This window comes from Hetaerina americana, unplaced genomic scaffold (assembly GCF_022747635.1).
Source record: "Hetaerina americana unplaced genomic scaffold, ioHetAmer1.1.p SCAF_1, whole genome shotgun sequence".
In the NCBI taxonomy this organism is placed as follows: Eukaryota; Metazoa; Arthropoda; class Insecta; order Odonata; family Calopterygidae; genus Hetaerina; species Hetaerina americana.
The window spans coordinates 83,166,401-83,180,131 of record NW_027286069.1 but is presented as its reverse complement, the minus strand read 5'-3'; the positions used below and the strand labels follow the sequence as shown (position 1 = coordinate 83,180,131).

Here is a 13,731-nt window from a genome sequence, read left to right as displayed (position 1 = left end):
AATATAATCCTACCTAAGTTCGACGATACTTAACATAAAATATTGCATTAATTTTAAAAGAATTAAACCTTATGTTACTTATTTTATCTTACATATGCTACGACATATTGGTGACTGAGAGGCATTGCTAGTGCATACAATAGTTTTGAAACATAAACTCAATATGGGAATGTTATATACAAAAAATTAAAAATGAAGATTTAGTTGTGACAAAAACATTTCTAGAAATTCGCCGTGTATCTGAGGAAGTGCGAGCTTGGAAAGAAATGTGAAAGATCAATAGTAAGAATGTAAAAAGTGGTGAACAGCTGGGTTCAGCAAAAGACATCTTCCTCGGGTGAACCTAAGAAAATCATGGCAGGGAAAGAGAATGCGGTGGAAGCAAAATCAAATCCACGGATAACCACAGTTTCCTCTCCGCTCAGGATGAAAATTCAGGCCCAGAACGAAATGTCCTACGGGAAAAAAATCGAATGACGAATCTGGTTGGTTAATATTCAAGTGCGCATTTTTTTCGAGGATAATAAAAAATGTGAAGAAAAATTCATAAAGGCGGGACCAAAAAAAATACAATCGATCAAAACGCAACGTTTGACCGCCATCGCTATGCAGAGAGAGGTATTCGAGTCCGTTAACGCACGCACGCCCAACGCCGTTGATTGTTGATTCTCGTGTGAGAGCGGGTGAGAGTTAAAAAATCTCTCTCTCCCCCCCACCCCCTAGCGTACACCCCTTCTCTCGCCCTATCTTCTTCCCAACTCCCTACCCACAACCACATCCGACCTCTCCTCTCAATATTCTCCCCATCCAGCCACTCCGAAACCAACTTCACCCTGACGCCCGAAAGCAGCGGTCTGCGAATATGCAGATTCCTACATGACGAATGCCCATTTCGAAAACAACAGCTGCCCTATGCCGTCTCGCTCAGAGCACTTTCGTCCTCCTTTCTCTCACAGACCCTTATCTATCTTTCTCTCTCTCTCACTTCAGCAAATACAACGCAAATTCTTTCTTTCTACCCGCCATCCTGCCTCGATTCCCGCAGCCTTTCGATCCACCTGCAGCCCAGTACGTCCGAACAACTTGTCGATAAAATGTTTCTACCGTACTTCATCTTTCGACCAAATTTCATTTATTTCTAGAATGATTTAGGCTATATCCTCATTCGACCTTCATTTCTAAGTTCCAATCACATAGTATGCGCAACAGCAATATAATGTGAGTATGCATAAAATTTAATTTGAGCTCGTAAAACGTTGACTAACAAAAAATTCGTTTCCAAATAAGGTCGGCTACACTTTTTCCGACTGAAACGACGCTGCATCAAACAATTGGTAGCAGTAGTGTGGGGGACACATATATGCATGCCCTTGCATAGCCAAAACCAGAGCGCAACGAATTGGATTTCGTGAATTTAATATCCTCGAATTGACTGATTTAATTAAGAGCGTACTAACCCGAATGACACTCTTTTCCAAATATGACTTTGATAATCAAACGACTAACTGATACTGCAAGTAGTCTATATTATAATTCTAATAATAATTAACTAAGTTAATTGCCCTAACGTAACTTTTAATTTAAAAACTTAGTGATTTCAGTTCTTGTCAATTTCAAATTTATAACTGAAAGGCGCTTCGAGAAATGTTTTCCATGACAAAATAAATGGCACAAATGTATTTAACATACTGCATTTTGAGATTGTTTTATGTTATGATGAATTGCTGTACATACATACAAAACTGAATGATTCCTCCACGGATGGGAGGAAAAAGGATGGTTTGGGTGTTTTACGGTGCATAACACGCACCTTCAATTCTCTGGCGATTGTGGGGAAAAAAAGTGCTGCGCACTATTTTGTAAAAATACGACATATATCACCCTCTCACATACACACACACACTTATCATCTCCTTCGTTTGCGAGTTTTTTACCTTTTTCTCTCCCTCTCTTTCCTATAGGCTTCTCCAGCTCCCTATTCCACGCACACTCCTCCAGTGCTACCCTCTCCTCTTCACTCTCTCCCCCCTCCACTCCTCATCCTCTCCCACACCAATACTCCATCCCTACCCCCCCCCCATCTCACCCTCTTGCACAAATTTATTTTTCGCCCTTTTCATGCGAATATATCCAAAGTGAGTAGGGCGTCCCATTAGAGCTTTGACTCCCGTAATTGGGCCTCAGGCGCGGCGGATAGGTGGTGGAGGGAGGGAGATGAAAGTTGATGGGAGAAGGGGGAGGAACAAAAGAGGGTGGGGCGGGGTGCTGATGCTGTGGGAGGAGGAGGGCGGAAGGAAGGGGAAAGGGAGCACCCTAAGTGGTGAAGAGGAGAAGGGGCAGAGGAATACCTCCCCGCCATTTGGGAGAACGTGGAGTGGAAGGGGGCTAGAGGGAAGAGCCGGGGGTGATGGCAGGAAAGGGGTAAATTGGAATCGGGAAAATCAGATAGTGCGGGGTTGTTAGAAGAGAACGGAAAGGGAGGCAATGCGTGCAAAATTGTCACGGAACGTGACGCGAGAACGAGGGAAGGGAGAAGGACGCGAACGGGAGAGGAAGACCTGCCTGCACATACAGCGATTGACTTGGTTAATACATAAATCATGATGTCACATCTTACATATCTCCTTACCAAGTCACAAAAAAATGATATGCGCAGACTAATATGAAATAAAAAAAGACCAAAAAGGAGAGGGTATTGCCTTACATAATATGTGCTTGTGTTACTCATAAAAACGACTTGAAGGAATGAAACGAAAACGAAAAGGATGGAACGGAATGAAGGAATATTAACGAATATCGCCTAAAATAAGGTAAAGAAAAGATTTTTACCTGAACTACCGATACTATGACCTAACTAGTAAATTAGTAGCGAGCTCAATTAATCTTTGATGTTATAAACCGCTCCTAGCAACTGGAAGTCAGAGACGGTAGGTTTATAATTCAAAATTAAGTTGATGTTGAAATTTAAGAATCGTTTCACAACTTCGATATACTCATAAACGTATGGCATTGAAAATAGTTGAATTTAAATTTAAATGCATGGTAATAAACTGTGAAAAAACTCTCAAATATAATAATTAAAAGAAGAAAAATAAAACTACAAATATTAGACGTAAGGAAAGATTACGATGGCGTGGATTAGAGCCACATCACAGAAAAACTCCAGTGAAAAGGTATGAAAGTTTCCAAATAAGAAACACCAAGGAACTATACGTAGGGCAGTTATTAACAAATAATAAATTTTCAGTGCAGATTAATTATTCATCTTTGGTTTCTTTCCTACAGCCTTTTTACTTCTAAATAAAAAATACCCCTCAGGATAAGTGTGAACTTCTACATCTTTATAACTCTGCTTTCAGGTAGGCCAATCTCAATTTATAACGAGTAAAATGTATACATGGTATTTTCTTATAACAGTCACTATATTTATAAATCTATAACTGCAATCTTCTAGCCACGTTGGAATGATTAGCTGGGGATGAGAAAACCAATTGTTTTGACGGGTCTAGTTAGTCTCACTAATTTAACAAATGAAACTCGACAATTTTGAATTCTCTTCGTTTCCAGTATCCGTAGTTTAAAAAAATTTCACTCATTTTATTTCTTACTCCTAATTCAGATCTCTATTTATTTTATGGATACTTCATTCCATTGCAAACTAATTTAAAAGATCTAACCGTCATCCTTAAAACTTCGATGCCTAGAATGAGATTCTGAGCCAAATATCTTTGAAGTATTTAACAGGTAATTATATGTAAACTGAGCCCACGGCTAACAGTACCTATGTCATTCATTATTCCATCACCTAATCTAGATTCGTATCGAAATAACTTCCCCAATTTTACATATAACCTAACCCAATTTAAGGGGCAGGTAAGTTAATAGTTCGAGTCTGGGTGAGGCATCGCAACACGCACTGGTATGCCCAGATTCTGTGGCTCACTACATAACGTAACTTATTGGTAATCTACAGGTGAAATAGAGTAATGAACCGAATGTTTACACGCAGTACGTGGATTGCGCATGCCGTAGGATTTAGTTCCACACGAGCTCACTTATCACAGCAGCCTTCAGACTGAATTCATCCATTAAACACAATCTAAACGCTTAAAGAATAAAAGCAGCTTTAGTGAACGCCTCCTCAATCCTCTCTCCCATTTAAGCTTCGTTTCCAAGACTAAACAAAAGAGCACACAAAGGCATTAGAGATTGTAGGAATGATCAGTTGGGCAACTAGGGTTCTACGAAGTGAAGAGCATAAAAGGAAAGCACCTTGGATGAACTTATCCCATTTTTCGGGAGATCCCATCTTTGGTATCCTCACCTGGATATAATCAGACAAGATGAATGAAATATTCACAAAAGAACGTGGAGTAAAAAATAGTGGCATCTCAAAAGTTTCTTTATCCGATAACCGTTTGCTAAAAAGATGCGAGAAGCAAAGCCGGGGGACGATGAAAAGAGGACGGAAGAGGCAGATGGACATACAGGGATGATGAATCAGAGAGCGAGCACATAGGGGCACTGTGGTGAAGTTTGACATTAAGAGACGAATAAATGTGGAAATGGGAGAGAGAAAAACAGATACGCTGACGGCCGAAAGGAAGGGGAGGGAGGGACGAATGAACAGAATAAGATTAAACGAGCGATAAATGGATACATGATGACGGGAAGAGAATTCTGAAGGGACACAAGTTACTCTTTGCGTGCATGTGCAGGGAGCACACACATGTAAGCAGAGAATGTGTAGCGGTTTTTTGGCGTTCCTACCCCTCCCACTCTTAACCCTTTGCCGCTCTCCTCACTTCTATTATGCTCTACACACACACAAACCCACACGCGAGCCCTCATCCCCCCGGGGCTCCCCTTCTCGTCCCTTGAGCCCAGCCCCCCCCCCTACCTCTCTCCCGGCACCGCCTACCCGATTCTCTTCGATGCCCCTGACACCCTTTGCCCTCGGTCGCACTCCCATCCTCAATACGAGCGCTTTATTCATGTAAGCGGCTGACGAGGCGAAAGTTTCTGAGCGAGAGAAAGGAAGGGCGGGGTTGGGGAGAATGGAGAGGAGAATTTGAAAATGGGGTCGGAGAGATGGGAAGGTGACGTCAGGTGGGGGAAAACAAGATACCTCGGCAACCCCCACCACCCGCTTTCCATCAAATTTCCCACCAATATCCCTTAATATATGGGTAAAAAATACCAATGATGGTTAAAATAGTAAGAGATATTGGTTAACCTCTCCCTATTCCAATATCCATTACATGCTCATGTTTGCACCTCCGATGCCCATGATATATACACATGAATTTCAAGCAATGCTTGCATTTAGCAAGTGTTTAACATTTATAAGTGTCACAAGTGTAAATTATGAAAAAAACAATTATTATTAATAAGATTAATTTTAATAACTTTTATTTAACTTCCCGTGTTAATAAAAATTAACACGGGAAGTTCTCATTTCCGAACGCACGGATGGATTGCTGAGCTGAAGTAAATTTTAATCCAACAATAATGGAATACCGTCGATATCAATCAGTATCTATTTATATGTGCGTGCCTTCCTATGGCAATAAAATCATTATGAGCCTCGAGTGAATTGTTCTATAAGCACAGGATACCGTTTTAACGATTAAAAACTGTAAACAGTCGGGTTACCTGAGAACATATTTCCAGTTGCATTAAAAGCAACGAAGAAATAAAAATACCATAAACAACCTGTGCGCGGATGAGAAAATATATGGGTAAGAGATGGTTTCACGCAGGGTAGAAATCAAATGGTCATATTAGAGCAGCACTGGATAAAGTGGATTTATATTTATACCAGACAAGGGCTAAGAAATAATTTCCAATGAAACTAAGCCGTTGGCAAGTATTGAAAAATAATATCCTAGTCCGACATGGGATATGTACGAGAGAGGATAGTACAACCCTGTATGAGGATAGATGTAAGAAAGACGCATGGGCAGCAATTTAAAAAAGCGGAGCTTTTTTCAACCTTTAAAGCTGAATCCAACAATGGTCAATGTCCGTCTGAACAAAATTTGTATATAAAGCAAAAATTGCAAATACGTTAACTAAATCTTGGTAGGAAGAACTATAACTGAGTTCTTATGCAATCTCATTGCGTAGTTTATACATTCGTGAATATACTCGAAAAATCAATGTATTTAAAAGCCAATTGATACTTATGCCAATTAAATAGACGAATATACTTTTTAAAACCACGTTAAAATGTACTTTTTCATTATTTCTTTCGGAATATGATTTACAGCGATAATTATAGGGAAGCTGTATCTTTTGGGAAAAGTCTTCCTCGGGTGAATAGTTAGACCTGAAGAAGACCTCAGACTGTCTGACCGGAAAAGACCTCACAGAAGGCCGAAAGCTTAAACTTTCCGAAATGTGAGTGTTCTTTTACGTGTTATCTATTTTATTTTTGTGTTATATTTTGCGGTACAAATGTTATATTGTTCTCGTGAGTGCTCCTACATTATCTTTATATTCATACACCTTTATATGTATATATATAAATAATATATATAACACAAATATTATAGTTTATATATATATATATAAATATATACATATACACATACACCCATACATACGAGTGACTAAGCTAGTGCAACAGGCTTAAAACTCACTCGGTCACTGGTGATTATTGTCAGTCGTAAGATACAAGTCTGGGCGCTGCCTGGTGGCCAACAAGCCAGGAATTTAGTAGGTGAGCTAGGTAGAAAGCTGACTCCATCGTAAGACCTTATATACACATACATACATGTGTGTGTATGTATATATATATATATATATATATATATAAATATATATATATATTATATAATCAATTGGTGAAGTAACCATCAAAAATATATCACGTGTCCTTTCCAGCTAAATATACCGCGAATTTTTCTGGTTTCACCGATATTATTTTTATTAATTCAAGCGTATTCCGAGGAGATACGAAAAGCAAAAATTTAGTACTAATGTAACAGGCTTGGTAGTTTCCTAGGTATATAATTATTTCCCAAGGAATCTCGCAAAACTGATATCATGCGGCAGAAGCTAAGGTTCATTAAAATATGTATTGATTCATTGTCTATTGTAACCACTAAAAAAATGTTTGTTTTTAATTAGCTATTTTTTAACCAGATACAGTTTTGCATTCCAAACAAATATATCAATAAGCTTTAGGTGTAGAAGGCAACCACTACTCATGCCAAAGCATAAGAAATAAAAAGTTCTGAAAGATATCTTTTCAATGACTGCAACAGTGAAGCCCCTTAGGCCTATATTTCTAACCCTTTATTCGTATACACATGAAAAATTCAGGTATTTTCGATTGAGGCTCCCGTGAATAAAATATGCATTTACCTAATAGGGTTATGTAAGTGACCCCACCATAACAGCTGAATCATTGGGTAACACGCGCGGGGTATAATGGGGAAAAAGCGATGCGCAGGTGATAATACTGTAGGTAAAAGGTTATCATATGAAATATTCATTGTCCCTGATGCAAAACCATGGGAGACATGTCAAAATTTAATATTAGACACTAATTGCATCATGCTCTGTAAAAACCTAAACATTAATTTTGACCAAAACAGTAATTACTGAAATAATACGTAACCACTCTTCCAGAAATCCATAATTTGATATTATTCGCCCTCAATCAATAATGTATTTGGTCCCACCAAAGAATGGAAGTACCTGGTAAAAAGTATAGTTCATGCCAATAGAAGTATATCACGTTTTCACCCCTTAATTTATAGGGTTTTAAAGGCTGACCCGGAATGTCATTTTTATAATTTGATTACTGAAACAAATACTATTACAATAAAGTGGAAGAAAAATTTCATAAATTATATAATGAAAGGACTCATATGATTTAAAATTGAACAACAGTATTGATGATACTGAGATATAGTAATGACATTTCATTGTAACTTTAGTATAAATATCAAGTTTAACTTAATAATAAATGGGAAACAGCAACCATAACATTAAGACCCAATTGACATGACTAGAACCCTAAAGATTCTACCTTGAAATATATTTGGTTTCTTTAGGCAGGCACACAAATGTGATCTAACATGAACTTTAAATAAATTGTTAGATATATTACCTATTATGTTAATAGAGGATCGCTGATATAGATTACATTAAAAAACCCGTAGCGTCAAATTTAATACCCACTTCAAAATCGAGTTCTTATAAGGATATTCTTTTCACTCCAGTAATTTATTACAATACACTGAAATTCTTACGGAGGAAGGCGAATAGTGACATTTCAGCGTTATCTCTAGCCAAATCCCAGTATGGGCATTAATAACTTCCATTACAATTTCAAGAAGAATTTCAAAGAATAAATTTGAATCGCTTGTTTTACTATAAATTAAAAAAGTTTTATAATGTTAAGAATACTTAAATGTACGCTAGCATAATGAAAAGAGAGGCTTTATTCAGCCTGATATTTAACTATAATTTTATCAATTTATTGATTATGGATAAAAAGGTTGACTGATTTGAACGAAAATTGAGTAAAATGATATGTATCAAGAAATTTGTTCGAACCAATCCAAAATCTAGTAAAAATCCTTAAGAGATAACTTTCCAGTACGAGTGGTAAATAGATCCAAAATCGTTTAATGGCATACATATCACTACTTCAAACAGCCTTTAATATTCAACCGCACACTTTTTTCTTCTAATGACCAATCATGATTTTCACATGGGAATATTTCTGAGATTACGCTTTCAAAAAAGCTGCCAATTGTTAATTATTTACATTTTAGAGTTTCTAACCCAATTGATAGTAACTACAAGGATAGTAAGTCCTTGTATAGTAAGTACCATTGAGGAAATATTACTATATTTCCTCAATTCAATAGAGTATACGCCAGTAATAAGTTGCAATTTTATACTGTATATTTCGAGCACTTAACCTTCGAGTAAAATTGCAATTACCTACCATCGTTTGTGACTATAAATTTGTCCTATTGCGAAAACGTTAAAGTGTATCACTTACAAAATGAGTTTAATGAGAGCCAGAATAGCTATAAACGTATTTTTATAGACTTATAAAACAATTAAAAACAAATGGAATTATTTTTAAGATATCTTTTTTCAATTTGGTACTTAACTTAGCTTCATTGAACATAAGAGCATTTTGTCTCATACCTGTTCATCTGGTGCATATATTTATGTGCATTGTAAGAATGACCGTTGACCAGACTTGACCCTTGCCACCAGGACAATTGCCTAATTACAACGATATAAATTCTCTAATAAATAAATAAAATAAATAACTGTTTCATTAAATCGTCTCTTACAGATATTCTACGAAATATATTGACGTAAAGTGAATGTACGAATTCATGATATTATGATTGAATACATGAATTTACATAAAAGAACACAAAGTCACCAAATTAACCACATATATGGTAAACTACCCAATTGTTTGGTTGCTAAATGACCTCCCTAACTTTTAACCAAGGGTACAGAGGAATGGAGCAATTCAAATAAAATAAATGAGAAAGAATTATGCTTTGTTGAAGACCACAAGCAAGGTCTTTTTTCAGTTAATTTGGCAATCGTGTGAATTGTAACGACTACATCTACATATTTTTCTTTTATTTATATAATCTCATGGCAGCGTTAAAAAAAGCCCCGTTGTTATCATTGTTTTTAAGGCGTGAATCGCTGAGGACTAAGCCTAAGATGGCTCCAAGAGATAAATTAATTTATGAATCACAAATGTCCATGTTCCTAGCCCGAGTACTATAAAATGCGGCTTCTCCTTCCATTTTGCGTCTGCACTGGGTATCAGTCACGCCAACGAGCGAGCAACGGAAGCAGTCTGCCGCGGTTCACACGCTCTCCGAGAGCAATGATAAATACTATGCCAGTGCCGTCACACTCTCCTCCACACTAACACGTCCTAGTTTATTCTATCACTACTTATGTTAAAAATTCGGGGGACAGTTTTTTTATGAGAATTGTACTTAATTTCGAAAACGTTATTAATAAGGATACCCAGACCAAAATTGGAATGAATACGCTTCATAGATTTTTTCGGAACCCTATTCTGAAATTTAATTTTCGCCCTATCGAATCTTTTATGAGCTAATGCCAACTAATTTGAAGATGATAGAGTATCAAAAATGATTGGCACATTGTCAAAATTATCCCACTGTCAAAATCAGTACAACTCAATCACAATTCATTGTTATTGACTAGCCTTTTATTCTCAGCCTCATAAAAATCTAAGATAACTGGTGTAATTTCTTACGGGGCAATAAACTTCCCTTTCTACCGTATTCTCAGCATGCAAAACTCGCAAATGACTCCATGAATAACACTGTTACTGCGGGAATATCTTAAACAGATACGACTGAAAGACTCAAAAAGGGACTATTCCTAAGAGAAAACCTAAAGCAAAATTTAAGAGGTAGATTTCACATATATGGATTTCTTGTTACGGCATAATTATGATATACAGTATTTCTTCCATCTTATTCAGCACTAAGAGCAAGTTTATAAAAATTACAAATTATTGGAGACTCATATCGGGCGGCAATATTTATTTATTTAATTGTATTGTTGTTCAGTTAATAGAATAATGCGTAACAACTAGTCAAACATTTTTATTTTTTGTTCTTATAAAGGGTGTGAAAAGAAATTTTGTTCTGCATCCATAATTAAATATTCCCTGATAACACTACCATCGAAATATATTCAATTATCTTCTCAGCAAGCTATGGATAACCATATAAAAGTATGATTCCAATGGTAACCAATCAGTTTACAGGCCACAGAGGTCCAAAAAGTATTACAAATTTAAATCAAATATCGGAAACACATCTAATCATCCAAGTAAGTAAACGGAAAAAAATGAAAATACATAACCCTAAGCATGCTCTATGAGTGGGGAAGACCTTTCAAGTCCATCTGCTTGTTTCTTCGTGTCTAAAAAATATGAGAAAATGGCTCAGCAAGTTATATGACGGCGGCAAAATGACAAGAGAACTTAAACAAATTAAGGACTCAATTTTGCATTTTGATCACACCACAATTGGGAAATATTCGCCTAAAAATCTTCGCATTGAAATTCAGGTGCAATATACCTTCTAAACTTGATTAATTAACAAAGTGCATACAAATTACAAATGTTAATTGGCAATTAACCTTCAATGGAAGTAATGCGTTTCTGGCCTTTTGGACGCACCATGATGTTTCGATATTGCATACCGAGCGAGTTCAAAAATTAACGAACGGTACCCAGGATGAGAAATATGGGAAAAGCATATGTAGTGATGAACTGTATGAAGTGATGGGAAGCTAAAATAAAAGTGGGCAAGCCGGGGTAGAAATTCATAAAGGTCACGCGCGCAAAGGTTCATTTGACAACGACATTCGGATTTTCAAAGAGCGGGGTAAGATAAAAAGTATGACTTCAAGGCTTAAGAGAGACGAAATGCACTCCCTGAAACCACACTGAGCTCTTGATCCACTTGCTAAAACTCTAACTCCAAGTTTCAAACGTAAACATCAAGTGACACATAAAAATATCCCGATTGGGAAAGAGAATCAGGGATGGCAGACCAAGCCAAAAGCAACACAGGAGCAAAAAGAAAAATTACGAACCAAAAGCTTTAAAGGAGCTAGAATTAAAATTATTAAATGGAGAGACTATCCAAAATATTTTGACCCCACGTAAGGCGTGAGTAAGGAAATACCAATGAAAGAATGGGGTAAACTGTTACTCACTTTTACGGGTTCCTTGGGCTCCTGACGGCTAGTTGCGGACGCCTTTCCGTCCCGCTCTTGCCTCTTCTTACTTCGTCCCCTACTTATCCTCCCCTTTATTTTTCCCTCGAAACTCTTTCAGCCCTAAAGTGAAACAGGAAAGAATTGAGAGGAGGGAGAAGAAGAGGAAGTAAGCGGTTTCACAAAGTTAAAATTGGCAGATCAAAATATAAATGAGAGAACTAGGAAGAAGGATAGAAAGAAAGAAGGCAGAAAAAAGGAAACGCATGGGAGTTACTGGTGTTGGACGCACATTAAGCAGGTAGGTAGGTAGAATGGAAGAAAAATGAGAACGGAGAAATGGTAAGAAAACGGAGGGAAGGAGAGAGAACGAACGGAACCTCGCGTGCGTGAATGAATAAGCGATGGGGCCTCGAGGCAGGAGACGGAGTGGAGCCGACGCGTGGAAATCGGTCGACCGGGGGGCAAAGGGCCTGGGCCCCGCGACCTCTCTCCCTTCCCTCTCTCTCCGCCGGTCTTCAATCCCCAAGTCCTCGATTTCACGACGGCCGGGAGTTCTCCCTCTCTCTCTCTCTCTATCCTTCTGTCTCCCTTTTTCTTCCGCCCACGGAAGGGTGAAGGCGGAATGGGGTGAAAGTCCTTCCTTCCGAAATTTGCTATTCCTCTCCTACATCCAGTTCCCGGGCGATTTTTACATTGTCATCTTCGCCCTCTGGTCTTAAACTTTACGTGGAATGAAGGGAAAGGAGATGTTGACACACAACGGGGGATTTCAGAAAGGCTCCAGTCTTCTCCAGTTGTCGAGCTCAGACGAGGAAAGGAGAAAACAAGAAAAGTCCCTTTTAAAAATCACACCCCGTCGCCGATGAATTTAGTCGGGTCTGATAGGGACACTTTTTCTTTCAGTTTTTCGCCAACGTGGACAAACTGAGGATCAAAAGTATCGTATCCCCGTCCCTGTAAACGTCGTGTCGGCTCGGTTCAAACAATACCTTGATCACCTCGCAAAACACTTTTCGACCTCGGAACTGGTCCCACGGGTTCAGGCGTGGGAAAAGGGTGCCGAGAACCAAGTTCGAAGTTTGAACCCCACGTCACTTTCGGAAACCTTGTAGCGGTTTTCCGTCACGGGATGACCTCGCCCCGTGGAGTTCCAGGGACGAGGAAATCTCTCCTCCGGCCACGCGAGAAGGTCGTAAATTTTTTTCGCGTTTAGTCGCCAGCTCAAGGAAGAGGAAAGGAGGAAGAAGAAATACAACCCTTCATAGACGCGGGGATGGTGTTCGTCACGGAAAGTATTGCAGAGGCGCCGCGGGGACGGCACTTAAGCGCCACTACGGTGCTCCCTCTCTCCGAGCTTCCTGCGGGCCGAGTACGGTGCGGCGACAACTGTGTCGTGCCACGGCTCCGAAGAACAGCGTCCAGGTTATAAAGAAGACGACCGCACGGAGCGCCGCCTACACTCCCACTGTCGGACTAACGTTTCCCTCCGAAAGCACCGCGGTATGATTTTGGAAGGGGGCGGGAAGGGGATTCAGCGGGGGCTGGGTTGATGCCTGGTTCGGGCGCCCGCCACCTCGCGTCGCTGCAGGGCGGCAGGAAGGGGAAAACACCCTCCTCCCGGACAGAACACGGCGGAGACGTCGAAACACCGGAGCGCTGCGAGAAGGGGGAAAATGAGGGAGGGGAATATGGGAGGGAGGCTGAGGGGAAGTGGAGGGAAGGGGGTCGAGATGGGGCTCTCAGGCCTATACAGGGCAAGATTGATATGTTAAATTCTCGATCGGTTTTTAAGGGGAATAATGGAAATTTTGCAAACAGCAGCATTGCTCATCCCTCTTTTGGTTTCACCTGTGACAATCTTATGCAATCACTCTCTGAAATGATTCATGTAATAATATGTGATGAACGTTATATCAGGCAGCGCAGGAGACTTTTGAAAAAATTCACAGGAATGAAAAA

At 39.1% G+C, this 13,731-nt stretch overlaps 1 long non-coding RNA gene across 1 annotated transcript in view; it reads right to left on the bottom strand.

Annotated features, from left to right (window-relative positions):
- LOC139686343 (uncharacterized) overlaps positions 1-13,136 on the bottom strand; it is a 171,229-nt gene extending 158,093 nt beyond the window's left edge. Inside the window, exon 1 of the long non-coding RNA XR_011700367.1 lies at positions 11,770-13,136. This is a non-coding gene — a long non-coding RNA (uncharacterized lncRNA). The remainder of the gene's footprint in view (positions 1-11,769) is intronic.
- Positions 13,137-13,731: the final 595 nt, after the last annotated feature.